Source organism: Archocentrus centrarchus, chromosome 14, assembly GCF_007364275.1.
Source record: "Archocentrus centrarchus isolate MPI-CPG fArcCen1 chromosome 14, fArcCen1, whole genome shotgun sequence".
Classification (NCBI taxonomy): Eukaryota; Metazoa; Chordata; class Actinopteri; order Cichliformes; family Cichlidae; genus Archocentrus; species Archocentrus centrarchus.
Window position 1 is genome coordinate 24,095,098 of NC_044359.1, and position 13,411 is coordinate 24,108,508.

Here is a 13,411-nt window from a genome sequence, read left to right on the forward strand (position 1 = left end):
TTTGCATCGCCCATGCTATAATTTTCACATGATCTAATTAGTTTGTCTGATTTATGTACCAAAGAGAAACTACAGTCTCTTCCGCCATTTGTTCACCTCACACAGGAACATGAACAGAGCTTGCGTGGAAGTAAGGTGTGAAAAATTCAGAGAATGACACAGGGGACCAACGCCCGGTTCCGTAAATTTCACCAGCTAAAAACCACACACACCAGTAAGTCTAGCAGACAAAAGGTCAGTTTCCCACGCACAGAAAGGTGTTGACTAAAATAAAGCTAAAGTTAAACTAGAGGGTTGAAACTAATGCTCATGTGTATTCATCTGTTTTTTGTTATATCTTTTTTCTGATTAATAGATCTAAATCTAGTCCTAGCTGGCTTGCTAGAATGAGGACCCTCATGTTACTCTGATTTGAGGCAATGATGATGAGATATCTTGTGGCACAACACTGTTGTTGAGACAAGGATATGAACGGCACGTCAGTTACGGGGCATCTCTTCAGAGGATGGGGTTGGATCTAGGTCAATGGGTCCATTTCCTTGGAGTTGATCTCTTGTGCAGGCTCGAGCTGGGGGGGGGGGGGGGGGGGGGGGGGGTGTTATTGTTTGAGCTCTGAGTGGCTACAGTGAATAGAGCCTCCCCTCTCAGTGCATTAGTGACCTGTATAAGCTCCACACGACCGACATCTGAGTGCCAGCCTGAGGGGAGACAACAAAGACAACCTGACATTATGCAGGCACACACGTTCACGTGCCTAAAAGCTAACTCACCACAGGACAGTAACAACATTACACAGTATGAAAGAGACCTCATATAGCACTCACCACAGCTTTTTTTTTTTTTTTACCTCAAAGAAACTCACTCGAAAGAACAAAGAAAAGTCATGAAGATTTGCCCGTAAGCCCTCACCCTTGCTTTTGTCATTCTCACACACACCCATCATATATACACATGCACATTTGCACACCCTTACAAATGCACACACAGACTTTTCAGACCGCCTTGCAATATCCCACTGCATCACTTCCAGGTCAACAAGCAGGAACGCAAAGTGCGACAGTGTGATGAGAACTGAGTCGCCTGCCAGCTCTTATGAGGGGGTTGAGGAGAAAGACGGGGCCAGAGAAGGAATAACGAGAAGAGACAGTGGCTAAGCGGCCTGTTTCCTGTGCTTTAATTATATAGCCAGTGAGTGTGAAGTTAGACAGGGAAACAGATTCAAAACAGGGGTGTAAAGATTTCCAATCAGAGATAAAAAAGAAAAAAAAAACAAGATCCCAGGAAGGCCAAAGCAAACCAGTGCAAACAAAGCATAAAAACAATCTTTGAAGACACTCTTTGCACTGCTGCAGTAATACTTGCCCTAAATCCGTACTCAGCACTTCACACACACTTGCGTTTCCTCTCTCGCACTCTGAAGCCTTTTAAAGCATTTTCCTGTTCTGGTTGTCTTAAAGCAAGTTTCCTTTTTCTGTGAATCCGCATGCTTTGAAACTATATTCTTTGGAATGAGATATCATCTCGCACTGATCTCATACTCATCTCGTACTGATCGCTCAGTATACAAAATTACATGTATTATAAATTAAAGGCACCCTAGAAAATAAAATCTAACAGGTAAAATGTATTCACGCACACAGAGATGCATTTCAACCTCATCAGCTGGTAGCCAGAGCTCATGTGTGCGCTGGAACACCACACTGATCAGAGATAATGGGCAGACATGACAAGGGTGGTAATGCTGTCACACTGAGAGAGGAAGGATTTAAATACTTTATGATGGAGCAAGACATGGAAAGAGGGGGACAAAGAGAAAAGAAAGCAAGGGAGAATGAGGGAGGGTGCAAAGGAAGGAAGGAAGGAAGAAGGAAACTCCCGATTCATCAACAGACAGAACAGACAAAAGGGAGGAAATGATGAGGGCACATGGCAGCTCATGTCAACTGTGAGACACCCCTCCCCTGCTTAGACGCCTTTACAAATTAGAGGCATCCCTTCTGCTCCGGCTTCTCCTTTTCCATCCTCTTTTTACTTCTCATCAGGGGGTTAATGTTAAGGAGTGTGGCTCAGTGTTCTCCACCTGATCTGCACTCTTTAGGTAACAACAAAGTAGTCCTGCTCAACCAGACTGCTGACATTGCATAACAGAAGCAGGAAGACGTTAGTATGACATAATGTTCACACTGACTCACCCAGTTGCACATGCCTTTCATAATTTCCAAATATTTCAAAAGTGTCCAGGAACATCCAGATGTGTATGCAGCATATGTAACATCTGAATGATTTCCAGCCTAGCCATCCTGGACTGGATAAGTAGAAGAAATCTTTTTTTTATGAAATGGAGCTGAGGAGGTTCAATTATCCAGAAACAAGGACCAGGGTGACATCAGAAAACTATATTATTTTTTTGTAGCATAAACATGTTTTTCCTCCTGTTCTATAGCTCATCTTATAAACCCACAGATTCATCTCATCCACTTGATTTTGACCCCCTCGGCTTTAGAGATACTATATACTTTTCGATATAATCTGCATTGCAAAGGGAATCCCCGCAGCCATAACTGAACCAGCACCGTCATTAGGGCCACTCAGTGAAACCAGAGAAGAGAAAAAAAATATTTTAGTTTCCCTCCTCCCTCAGCTGTCAGTTTTGTCTTGCTTTTCCCAAAACAGACTTCAGCAATATTCGTCTTTTTACTGGGCTCCAAATGACAGCAGCAGAGCACAGAGAGTAAGAAACATGAACACACAGAGAGACAGAGAGAAGGGACACACAGAGAACCCACAGGCACACAGTCAAACACAAACATTTAAACAGCTTGATTGCATGCGGGGATGGTGGGGATGGTGGGGGGAGCATAAGCTCCACATTTGCTTACAGCAGAAATGAGCGGACCAGTGAGGAAGAGGGATGAAGTGTTACAAAAGGCACCATTTAGAAAATGAGACACATTTAAGGATCACTCCTGCATCACCTCATTCTCATGCAAACTGCCTCTTATGTATTATATCTGTAATGATTAGTTGTATTCATCATAGTAGCCCACAGTGTGAGAATATGTGCACAACCCCCTGTTGTTGTTGTTGCTGTTCGTCAAGAAAAATGTATTATTTAATGCATGTGGAGAGCTGAACTTTGAATAGATCGAATGATATTGTTGATTTGGTGACTTTTATTTATTGCACAAATTATATCTGCCAGTTTATTTACTGAGACTATATATTAATGCTGTCAAATGTGAGGGGGACAACAGTTTGAAAACAAAATCGTCTTCCTCAAAAGGAAAGTCTTCTCATTTTTAGGTTAAGACTTGTTTTTTTTTGTTTTTATTAGGGTCAAAGCAGGGCTTGTCCATGGTGTGGTTAAATTCAATGTTCTCCTATGAGACTCCAAACTGTGCGGGGGGGTGGGGGTGGGGGTGGGGGGGGTAAATATAACACCTATACGGGCTTTAAAAGTGAGCTGATAGAGCATGAGAGCAGTGTATCAATCTGGGTCAGTATGTACACCTTAACATACACACACACATACACCCAGAGGGTTCACTTAACAAAGTCCCATCCCCCCCTTCATGCTCACACACGTTAATAGCTTATAGCACACACAGCACATGGTTGTGTGGATGTGCACATATTTGTCCCCAGCACACACTTGAACACATAATAAATGGACACTCATGCACAAAAAAAAACCTGGATATGCAGTAGGAACAGTCAATGGGATAATGCCCCCCCCCCCCCCCCCCCCCCCCCAAAAAAATGCTGCCAGCTTTTGTGAAGTCTTTGTCAGTTTTTCTAAAAAAAATAAATAAATAAATAAAGTGTGCGCATACACACATGCACACACATGCACGCAACCACCAGTTTTTATCTGTCACTATAAATCCTTTCACGGATCACTTCCTCAAAACACCCCGCCAATATTCAACTTCCTCATGGCAACTGATGCAGTGAATTGTGGCAAGAAGGCAAGAAAGATAAGAGCTAGACAGAGAGAGCTAGTTTAATATTCTTCTTTGGAGAGAAAGAAAAGTAAATATTAACACAATGAACGCACTCAGTTACAAGGCAGAGCAGACAAATTGATTTGCTGTAGAGATCTTTGTTTTACAGTTACGGAGTCAAAAATGTGTTGTGACAGCTCTTATCGGGATTCTGTGGTAACAGTCTCTTTAACAGTTTTGGCTACTGACCCGCTATGATTCGGCTTTTATATAACGGGGATAGCTTTTGGGGTAAGTGGTTTATCAAACAATTAGATTTGCCATGCCACAGCAATATCAAACCATGTACTGTAAATAATATGACAGGGGGTCAGGAGTTTGCTTTGCCTTTATGGTTATTAGGACCCCAAACAACAAAATAACAGCAAAATGAAAGGACTCCTCACTTGATCTCTGCTGAATAGATAATTGATGTTGAGAAAAATCTCTAATAAAAAAAAAAAAAAAAAAAAAAATACTTAATGAACTAAGCCTAACACCAAATATTTTATTCCTTTCCAGCAAAGAAGAGGGACTGTAAGGGTGGAGGAGTGGACAGACTGCTTGGCCCCTCCACTGTAATTCTTTTGCTGTCTGGATGCCGGCACAGCTGAGGCCTGACGCCTGCTTCAATACGCACACATTTGAGTGACAGATGTTAAATGTGTTGTTCATTGTTCAGTAGAAAATAAAAGTGGATATTTGCAGACTCTCCACCATCGTTTTCATATTTCCCTTAATTTGCAACTTGCCCCTACTTTTTATAGTGCATTGCTGGCTACTGTCACTCTGCTAAATCTTCAGTGCCACTCTGCCTTTACCTGCTGTTCCCTCAAGACTTTCATTAGTCCCCCTCTTTGTCAGCCTCATCCTCTGCTTCACTTTTTAGCATTTTCTTCTCTCCTTTATTAATATTCCCACACACACATGCACAGAGCAGGCTAATGTCAGTGAATCTCTCTTTTTTCATTGTGCATTGTGAACCTTTAATGGTACTGTATAACCAGAAATGCTGAGGTCTGAGTGCTTTATTTGCTTCTTAAGAGAGCAGAGGCTAACGAGCTTTTGACAGGTCATAATTACTGTAAGAGCCACTTGATCTTTTGATCTATGAGAGCAATCCCACTTTTATCTCAAGTAATTTCATGACTCTGCATATGAGATCCGTTATGTAAAAGCATGCGATCAAAGACATGCTTTGATATAACATGCCTCACTCAGTTTCCCCCACTCTAACAGAGCAACCTGCACAGCTCAAAGGGCAATGTCAGGTGCTTTAGGTTCAGAGGGCTGTTAAGGTATTTTATCATCATTAAATTAGCCCGACTGGGAAAGTAGGCAAAGTCCCAACTCAGAGCATTAATGATTGATAAACTCCTTTCGTCATCACACATACAATGGCCATGCAGGATGGCTATTTAAACAAAGTGTTTTTGTCCAATTCTCATGCATTTATAGCAATTTGTGTGTGACACAGAATGGAGGAGACCCTAAAGAGTGAGCTTTATAAAGGAAGAAAAGCCATCCCCACACAGTAGTGTACTGTACTAGCGGAGGAGAGTAGTCACAAAATAAATAGGACTGCACGGCATCTTGCTACACATGTTGGTGGATGATAGCACGCGCGCGCGCACACACACACACACACACACACACACACAGGCATAACAAAAAATATATACACTTCATAAAGATGCACAGACGCTACACACAGTTAGTAACTTATCTAATAACAAATAACACAAAGCCAGTCACTGTAGGCAACAGTTTATATTTCTATTTCTCACAAAGCTCACCCAACGTCCTCAAAACAAGAAACACATCTCTTTACCTTTACTTCAGCTCCAAGTGTTTCCCGTGTGTGTTACAGTTAATTCCCTGTACTGGTTGAAACACGGTCAGTGTGCGTCCTCTTCAAGAGAACAGAGGGAAATCCTTGCATCAGTGAAACGTCTCCAGCGCAGCTTTTTACGCACACACACACACACACTTTAGAGCCGCATACTCGCACATGCTGCCTTTTGCGTGCCTACACCAGACTGAAGGCTAGAGGGTGTGTGCGCACTGCCTGAGTGAAAGCCCGCCCCCTTTTCTCCGGTTTTCCCTCTTTTTCTCTCCCACTTGCGCTCCAAACTCAGCCCTCATCTCATCTCGCTCTTTCTCTCGCTCCAATTTCACCTCCTCTGGCTTGCCAGTTGACTGCCAGCATGTGTGCTGGGTCTGTGCCTCTAAGCCTTAAAATGTCCCAGTCCTCTTTTTAATTGCTGGCTCTCTGGCCTCAAGTTCTACACACGGATAGAGTGGACAAGCATGGGCATGCACAAACACACAAGACAACAAGTATAGAAAGAAACTTATTACCCTGCGAGGAAAGATAGGCTGATACAGTAAGTATTTCTCAGGAACGATACTAGATAACCCAACCTAGCACACTCCTGATAGAAAGTTAGCAGGAAATGCTTATCAGCTAGATAACCTGTAAAAAATAAAATACCCTGGAAGGCAGGAGTGGTTTTGAATAGAAAGGTGAAGAAGTTGCGTGATGGAGTACATGAAAAATCCATCTCTCCATCTCTTGGAAACCTTTCATACAAGCCGCTGATGCTCATGTTATGCTTCTGCTGCATCCTTGTCTTTTCTTCCATCTATCCTTTATTTACTATTTTATAACCCGGCAGGCATTCTTGTCAGGAGCATCAAATAAAAAAGGATCGAGACTCTTTTTTTAAAATATTTTTGACTGTTTTCTCCCATGTTTTGAATACCAATAAATTACCGCCCATGGGCTTGAAACATTGTGTTGAAAGTATTAGCTAGAGATATACTATGTAAGACACTATATAATAGAATCATTAGATAATAGTTGGGTTTTTTTTGTTTGTTTTTGGGGCAGAGGTAATCAATACCAACTCATGAATACAGTGACGATTAAAAACAAAACAAAACAAAACAAACAAAGTGGCAGAAAACAGTAAAAGTTCATTTGCCACTCTTTTTTCTCTTAAGTACTGAAACACTGTTTGTTTCTCAGTACTTGAGTATTAAGAAAAGACCAACTGACTTTGGAGTAATCTGTAGTGAGTGGTTACTGTTTTGTACCGCTCAGTTTTTATTGGTGAGTTAATCAGGAAGGACTCATTTAGAAAATAGGGAAATAGATTGATTAGATATTTTAAACTAATTATTCCCAAATGGTTCAGTTATAGCAGTTACTAGGTGGTTCTTTGGCAAACAACAGTTATCTATAAATATATCCTGGATCAGGAGGTATTTGCTGATGAGCAACTTATCAATAATGAGGTCATCCGCAGTAGGTTCCTCATTTGGTCTTTAGTAACTTCCTTTTTTACCTAATGCATTTAATACAGAAGGTTCAAACGGGAATGCCAAGATCAAAGGGCAGGAAATGCAGAGAAATTATCATCTGGGCTTTTACTCAGCTAAAACCAGGCTCAGCACTCCAGAGATCTTTAGCAATCACAAAAGAAAGAAAGAAATATCCTTCAGGCATTTTTTTTTTCAAAGGAACATTTTTGATTTTTTTTTGTACTTGTGGAGGAAATTCAGTGGGGAGTTTCGTCCAAATCTATTGAAAGTTTTCCATCTTATAACATGAGTATCTGTAAATCCAGGAAACAATTCAGTAATTTGCATTCCAACAAGGAACAACTGAAGATAGTTTGTACTGTATCACCTGACAAAAGACTTTTCAGATTTCTTAGGATTATCAAATCAGTCAACAAACCTGCAGGTTTATGAGGAAAAACAACAACACTTATATAATAGGACGACGATCCCTGTTGTCTTTGCTGCACTGTGAAGCTACTGAAATAACTGGTCTTTAGGTGGCTAACATTTACAGATACAAACATGTCTGGACAAAGGCCAGGCAAGGTAACAGATCTACCCAACAAAAGGACCTCATATAGTCTCCACAGGGAAAAAGGGGAGACAGTCACAAGCACAGAATCACTACGTGACGGTGCACAGACAACACACACTCATGCATTCACAGCATCCCACCCCCCCAGGCACATGGTGACATTTCAGCACCTTACTGAGACTATCCCACTGCTGTGCCTCTTGCATAACATAAGTCCTTTGTATAGGACTGTGTGCTTGTACGTCCACATATGCATCTGTCTCCCAGCACCTGTCTATGCATCAGACCTGATTATCTTCCCAGTTTTCCGTGTTACCTAACAGTGTGACCGGAGAAGGTTGTGTTGTGCTGTGAACCGCCTGAGACAGGAAATAGCCAGTCCTGGAGGATGAGCAGAAACCAGTTCCCACACTCTTACCCAAACACTCTTTTATTGGACTGTAATGCGGTTATCCAAGAAGTGGGGAGAAATTAGTTAGTAGCTTAATGACAACCCAGAGTGATGTACTGTATGTGATGGCATGTTTGAACAAGCAGAGAACAGTGGAGGTAAAAACAACAAGTGCAGGTGGAGAATATTATGTAAGTAGAGAAGGGGGGGGGGGGGGGGGGGGGGGGGGGGGGGGGGGCTACAAAAACATCAGGATGTTGGGGTGTCTTTTTGTTTGTTGTTTTGCTCCGTCTGCATTCATCATTGGGTGGACTGCTTGTGTAATAAGAAGACGCAGACAGTTTTCTGTCAGCTGTGTGTCAGCACTTAGGATACTGCAGAGTAAATGAATATCAAAAGCCCACTGACCACTTGAGCTTTCTATTGAATAAACATTGATGGCAGCACCACTACACAAGTGTATCTGCCCCCCCCCCCACCCCACCCTTCCAGCCCACCTGAGCTGGCCTTTCAGCACCACAGACTCCACCTTTTGATCCTTATCAGATGTCATCACAGTGTGTATGTGTGGGTGTGGGTGGCAATATCAGTTAAGAGCTGACGGGATGAGATTGGTTTCCCATTTCATGGCTCCTGCCGCCTCTGTTGCCAAACATATCATATTGAAGCTCATGAATACACTGTATTGGAAAGGGAACAAAAAAAAACCCATGCACATCCCCACCCCCACCCCGCCAACATCCACCGTGCCAGATTTGATAAAATCATCAGCCATGCGAGTAGAACTGATGAATAATGTATGTATTGCTGGTCCACAATTGTACATTCCTCCCGGCCTTGTACCTTTCTCTTAGTCATATTAGCTACTGGTTGCTCTTTCCACTGCTTAGGCTCACAATAGCTGGTCCCTGCCTAGCACTATTACATTTTCCATTACCAGGGGGCACCACTATAAAGACACGTGCAGAGCAGTATGTTGACAAAGCATGCATTGAACACACAGACACATGGACACAGGAAGACGTAGCTGTACTCATTAATAGTGACAACATATTTGACTGACAGGATTTTAAACTAAAGTATACATGAGCATCAGTAGTTTGACTGCATCCTTCCATAGTGATTAACACTATTACATGTATCCATATCAAAGTGATGCCTATGAGTTTGAACTGATAGTAAAACCAAAGCTACACTCTATGGACAAAAGTACTGGGGCACCTACACATTACACCTACAGGAGCTGCTCAGCCACAGAACCCCCCGCCCCCCCGCCCCATAACTTTATGTGATGTACCACTTCATCACTTCATGGCTGAGGTGCTGTGGTTCGTAAATGCTTCCACTTTGCAGTAAGAGCACTTACAGCTATCGCGGATTATCTAGAGGGAAGAACTTTAACAAACTGACAACCACACTCAGTGAGCCCTTTAGGATGACCCATTCTTTCACAGATGTTTGTGAAGGCAGACTGCATGGTTTAGGTGCTTGATTTTATAAACCTGTGGCAATGTGACTGAAAACAGCTGAATTCAAAGAATATAGTCCATATAATGTATGTTGAAGAGCTTGGGTTTGACAAAAAATGTAATACTAGTTATTCTGTTCATCAGGTATAACAGGTTATAGGTAGAACCGCCTCCTCTAAAGTCTCTCACACGTTCCAATATATAAACATAAATATGCACACACACACACACACACACACACACACACACACACACACACACACACACACACACACACAGGATGTGGCACACATGCCTGATGTTCCTGTTTATTGGATTTGTCTCAGTTTCTTGACTAATGCCTTTGTCTCAACCAATAAAATAAATGTTTATTCAAAAACCCACTAGAAAGATCTACAGTGTGATGTGATGCACATATGCTTGCAATTCTATTTCAGATGCTGCAAGTGAATGAATTCTGGTTCACTGTTATCAGCCTCCTATTAGCCCCTAGGAGTAGACGGACGGAAAAAAAAACAAAAAAAAAAAAAACGCAAATATACAGCCAAGTTGATGTTAACAATTACTAATGGGCTAGCTGGTTATTTTCCTTAGACTGCAAGGTCACACAGTACCACATTAGCCTAAAGCTTTGCGTCTATAATGAATATTCATGTGGGAGAGGTTAGATCATTACCTGCAGTGTGGTTATCGAACAGGAACATTGTACATTGTTCTTTTTATTCTGGCCACTCTCATGTTACTGCTCCTAAACCACTGCTGCGCTCATGTGGTTTGTTAATAGGCTTTTACAGCACATACAAACATGACCCTAAGCCCACTGCATGCAGGCTAAAAAAATGGAGTTAGTTTACATCATTATTGTGTCAGATTCAGAACTGTGCTGTTGCCACAGTACAGTTAACTCTGGCACACATATGAGAGAACATCTTATTCAGAAGTCATAACTTTGTTTCACCCAAGGCTAGTAGTGTCCTCATTTCAATAAGGAGAGATCATTAGGAGGAACTGGACATGATTTACTGATATACAGAATTCGATTAAGCTATCTGGAGATTAGACTCCGATGGTCCATCACGGCAGAATGGAATCCCAGTGTTGATGGGAAATCAGGCAGAATACCCCCCCACCCCAAAAAGACACTGGAAGTAGTGAAGAAGGTAAGCAGTGAGATTTAAAGCACAGAGTGGAGGCTGAAGAAGGCGGGAGGAAGGATGATTGGACTAGAGCAACGATGACAGCTTTGAGTGTGACATCGTGTGAAAATGGAAGTGACATGAACAAACTTGCAGCCAAACACCCGAGAAAGCAGATGAGTGATTTCAGATGTTCCTTGTTGAACATACGCATAAGCTAGCAGTATAATCATATCTAGAATAAAGACCCAGTATTAGAGTTATGACAGTTATTTCTTCAGTCATCACAGCTACTTATTTCGGGGTTATATGTAGTGCTGCGCAAAAGTCTTGAGCCACCCTTTTTTTTCTTTATATTTTGCTTCTAAGGAGCCAGACTTCTTTGTTATTTTTTAAAGTGGTCTTAAGGAAGCGTTCTCCAGGCTTTCTGAAGGTCTTTCAAAGATTTCCTTTGGACATTAACTGCTTTTTCACTCAGTCCAGTCCTGGTACCTGACTATTTTCAGAGGAGTGTTTTTGTTTGCTTGCTTGCTCATTAAGTCACTTAACATTGACCAATGAATCACTCGACCACAAAAAGGCACCTATGTCAAGGGATGAATTAGTGTTCTGTCTACACATAACAGACAACTTAGCAAAGAAATAATTTTAACTGCTATCTGTAGGCACTTTGTTGCTAGAAACCTAATGCAAAAACGCATCATTTGTTCCCATTTCTTTAATTGAATCTATAAAAAATGCCACCAATAACACAGTTTGACAGACATAAAATAATATTTTTGCACCAACAAAGTGATTTCCAAAGAGCTATTAGAAGGAAATCTGGCATATCTCAACTTTACAAGTGCAGCACAAAATAAGAGATGCATCTATTATTTCAGCTGATTCATTAACCGTTCACCGAAACTTCATCAGAAATGGTCTCAGTGGAAGGGTGGCTGTCAAGAAGCCAATCTTCAGGAAGGGAAATGGAGAAAAGGCTGCTGTATGCCAAATTGCACAAGAACTGAACTGAAAATAAGTGGCAACAGATGGAGGGATGAATCTAAGTTTGAAATTTTTGGGCTCAAATCATCATCAATATGTAAGGAGGACGTCAGGAGAGAGGTACAAGCCTGAGTGTCTGCAGCAGTGAAAATCAACTGGCGGCCCATGGGCCATATCCGGCCTGCCAGAGATTTCCATTACTGAAATCAAGACTAGCCTAGTGAGGAGGAAAAAATATGAAGACTTCAGATGCAAAAGCTGCTAAATGCCACCTCCATCAAAAATGAGATAATGATATTTACAGAATCCTTTCCACATGTACTATGGGCCAATCAATCGTGTTGCGTCATAACCCATTAAATGTCTGTCCCTGACTAGTCTGAATTATCAAAAGTTTCAAAACACCACTTCCGATTGCCCATAAAAGCCCTAGAACCACTCAGAATGCAAGATTGGACCATGTGACTTCAAGTATTTTCAGCACTGCGCTGCACTGAGGAGCCGGCTGAAGGTGAGTCTAGCCTTGTTTTGTGTGGAAAAAATGTTTGGAGATCAAACTTGTCTAACTAAAGGAAGTAAAAGTTGTAACAAGATTTTGGTTGGCGAACCTGTGGAAGGATTGTTACTGGCTGCGAGTGCACTCCCTGTGTGGAGCTCCGTCTCCTTTGCTGTGAGGGTCTCTCACACGGTCTGCTCGCAGGGTGGGCGACCGGACAGGTAGGTGGCTCGGTGTGTACCCGCATGCAGTCACAGCCCCCGTATGCATCCGTCCCTCGGTTGCCAGGAACCCCGTGGCCTAGTATCTGTAATTCCTATTGTTAAAAGGAATGTGCTGACATTTTGTGCCATCACAGTTGTACTGTGTGAACCTGTGTCAAAATCTTTTTATCATAGTCTGATATTTGCACCTTTTGCCTTCATTCACACTGAGCAGAGGATGGACTGAAGATTTAGGTGGTTTGCCACAAAACAAAATATTAATTGTTACAAAGTAGGTAAATTACTATATTTACATTTTTGGAAAAAAGGCACCTTACTATCGCCTGGAAAATGAAATTACTTAACTTTACCATAAGATCCAAAAAAAAAAAGAGAGAGAGAGAGAGAGAGAGAGAATAGTGTCCAGGCAGATTTAGAAGGTTTTGCATCTGAACTCTTCTTGTTCCTATATTTATTTTTAAAAAAAAATCAGCAACAAAAACACAGTTTGAAAAGTAGATCATGCATAGATAAGCTCGTTGTTCTCATTTAACATTTTATTGTTTCCGTGCTCATTATATCTATAATGAGAACTGCACACAATTAGTGTTTCCATAACAACCATCAACATAACAGAGAAGAACATGTAAGTACAAGACGTGCACATCATATCATTAAGAATAGTATAAATTTGAAAGGAAAATTGATATATCAAATCATAATATATTACTAAGGATAGAATATTAATTTTATTTTACTTTATGAGAGCATCTGGCCCTCACACTGTCTGCCAAACTCCAAGAAAACAAGGTGGAGGCTCTGTCATGTTTGGGGCTGCATTTCAGCTAGTGCTGTTGGGGATC

The 13,411-nt window shown here is 41.6% G+C and overlaps 1 protein-coding gene across 1 annotated transcript in view; it reads right to left on the reverse strand.

Moving 5' to 3' along the window:
- The window catches only part of LOC115792050 (T-lymphoma invasion and metastasis-inducing protein 1-like), a 57,803-nt gene extending 51,797 nt beyond the window's left edge, over positions 1-6,006 (reverse strand). The window contains exon 1 of the mRNA XM_030746410.1: positions 5,815-6,006. The gene's annotated coding sequence lies outside the window, so the exon portion shown is untranslated. The remainder of the gene's footprint in view (positions 1-5,814) is intronic.
- Positions 6,007-13,411: the final 7,405 nt, after the last annotated feature.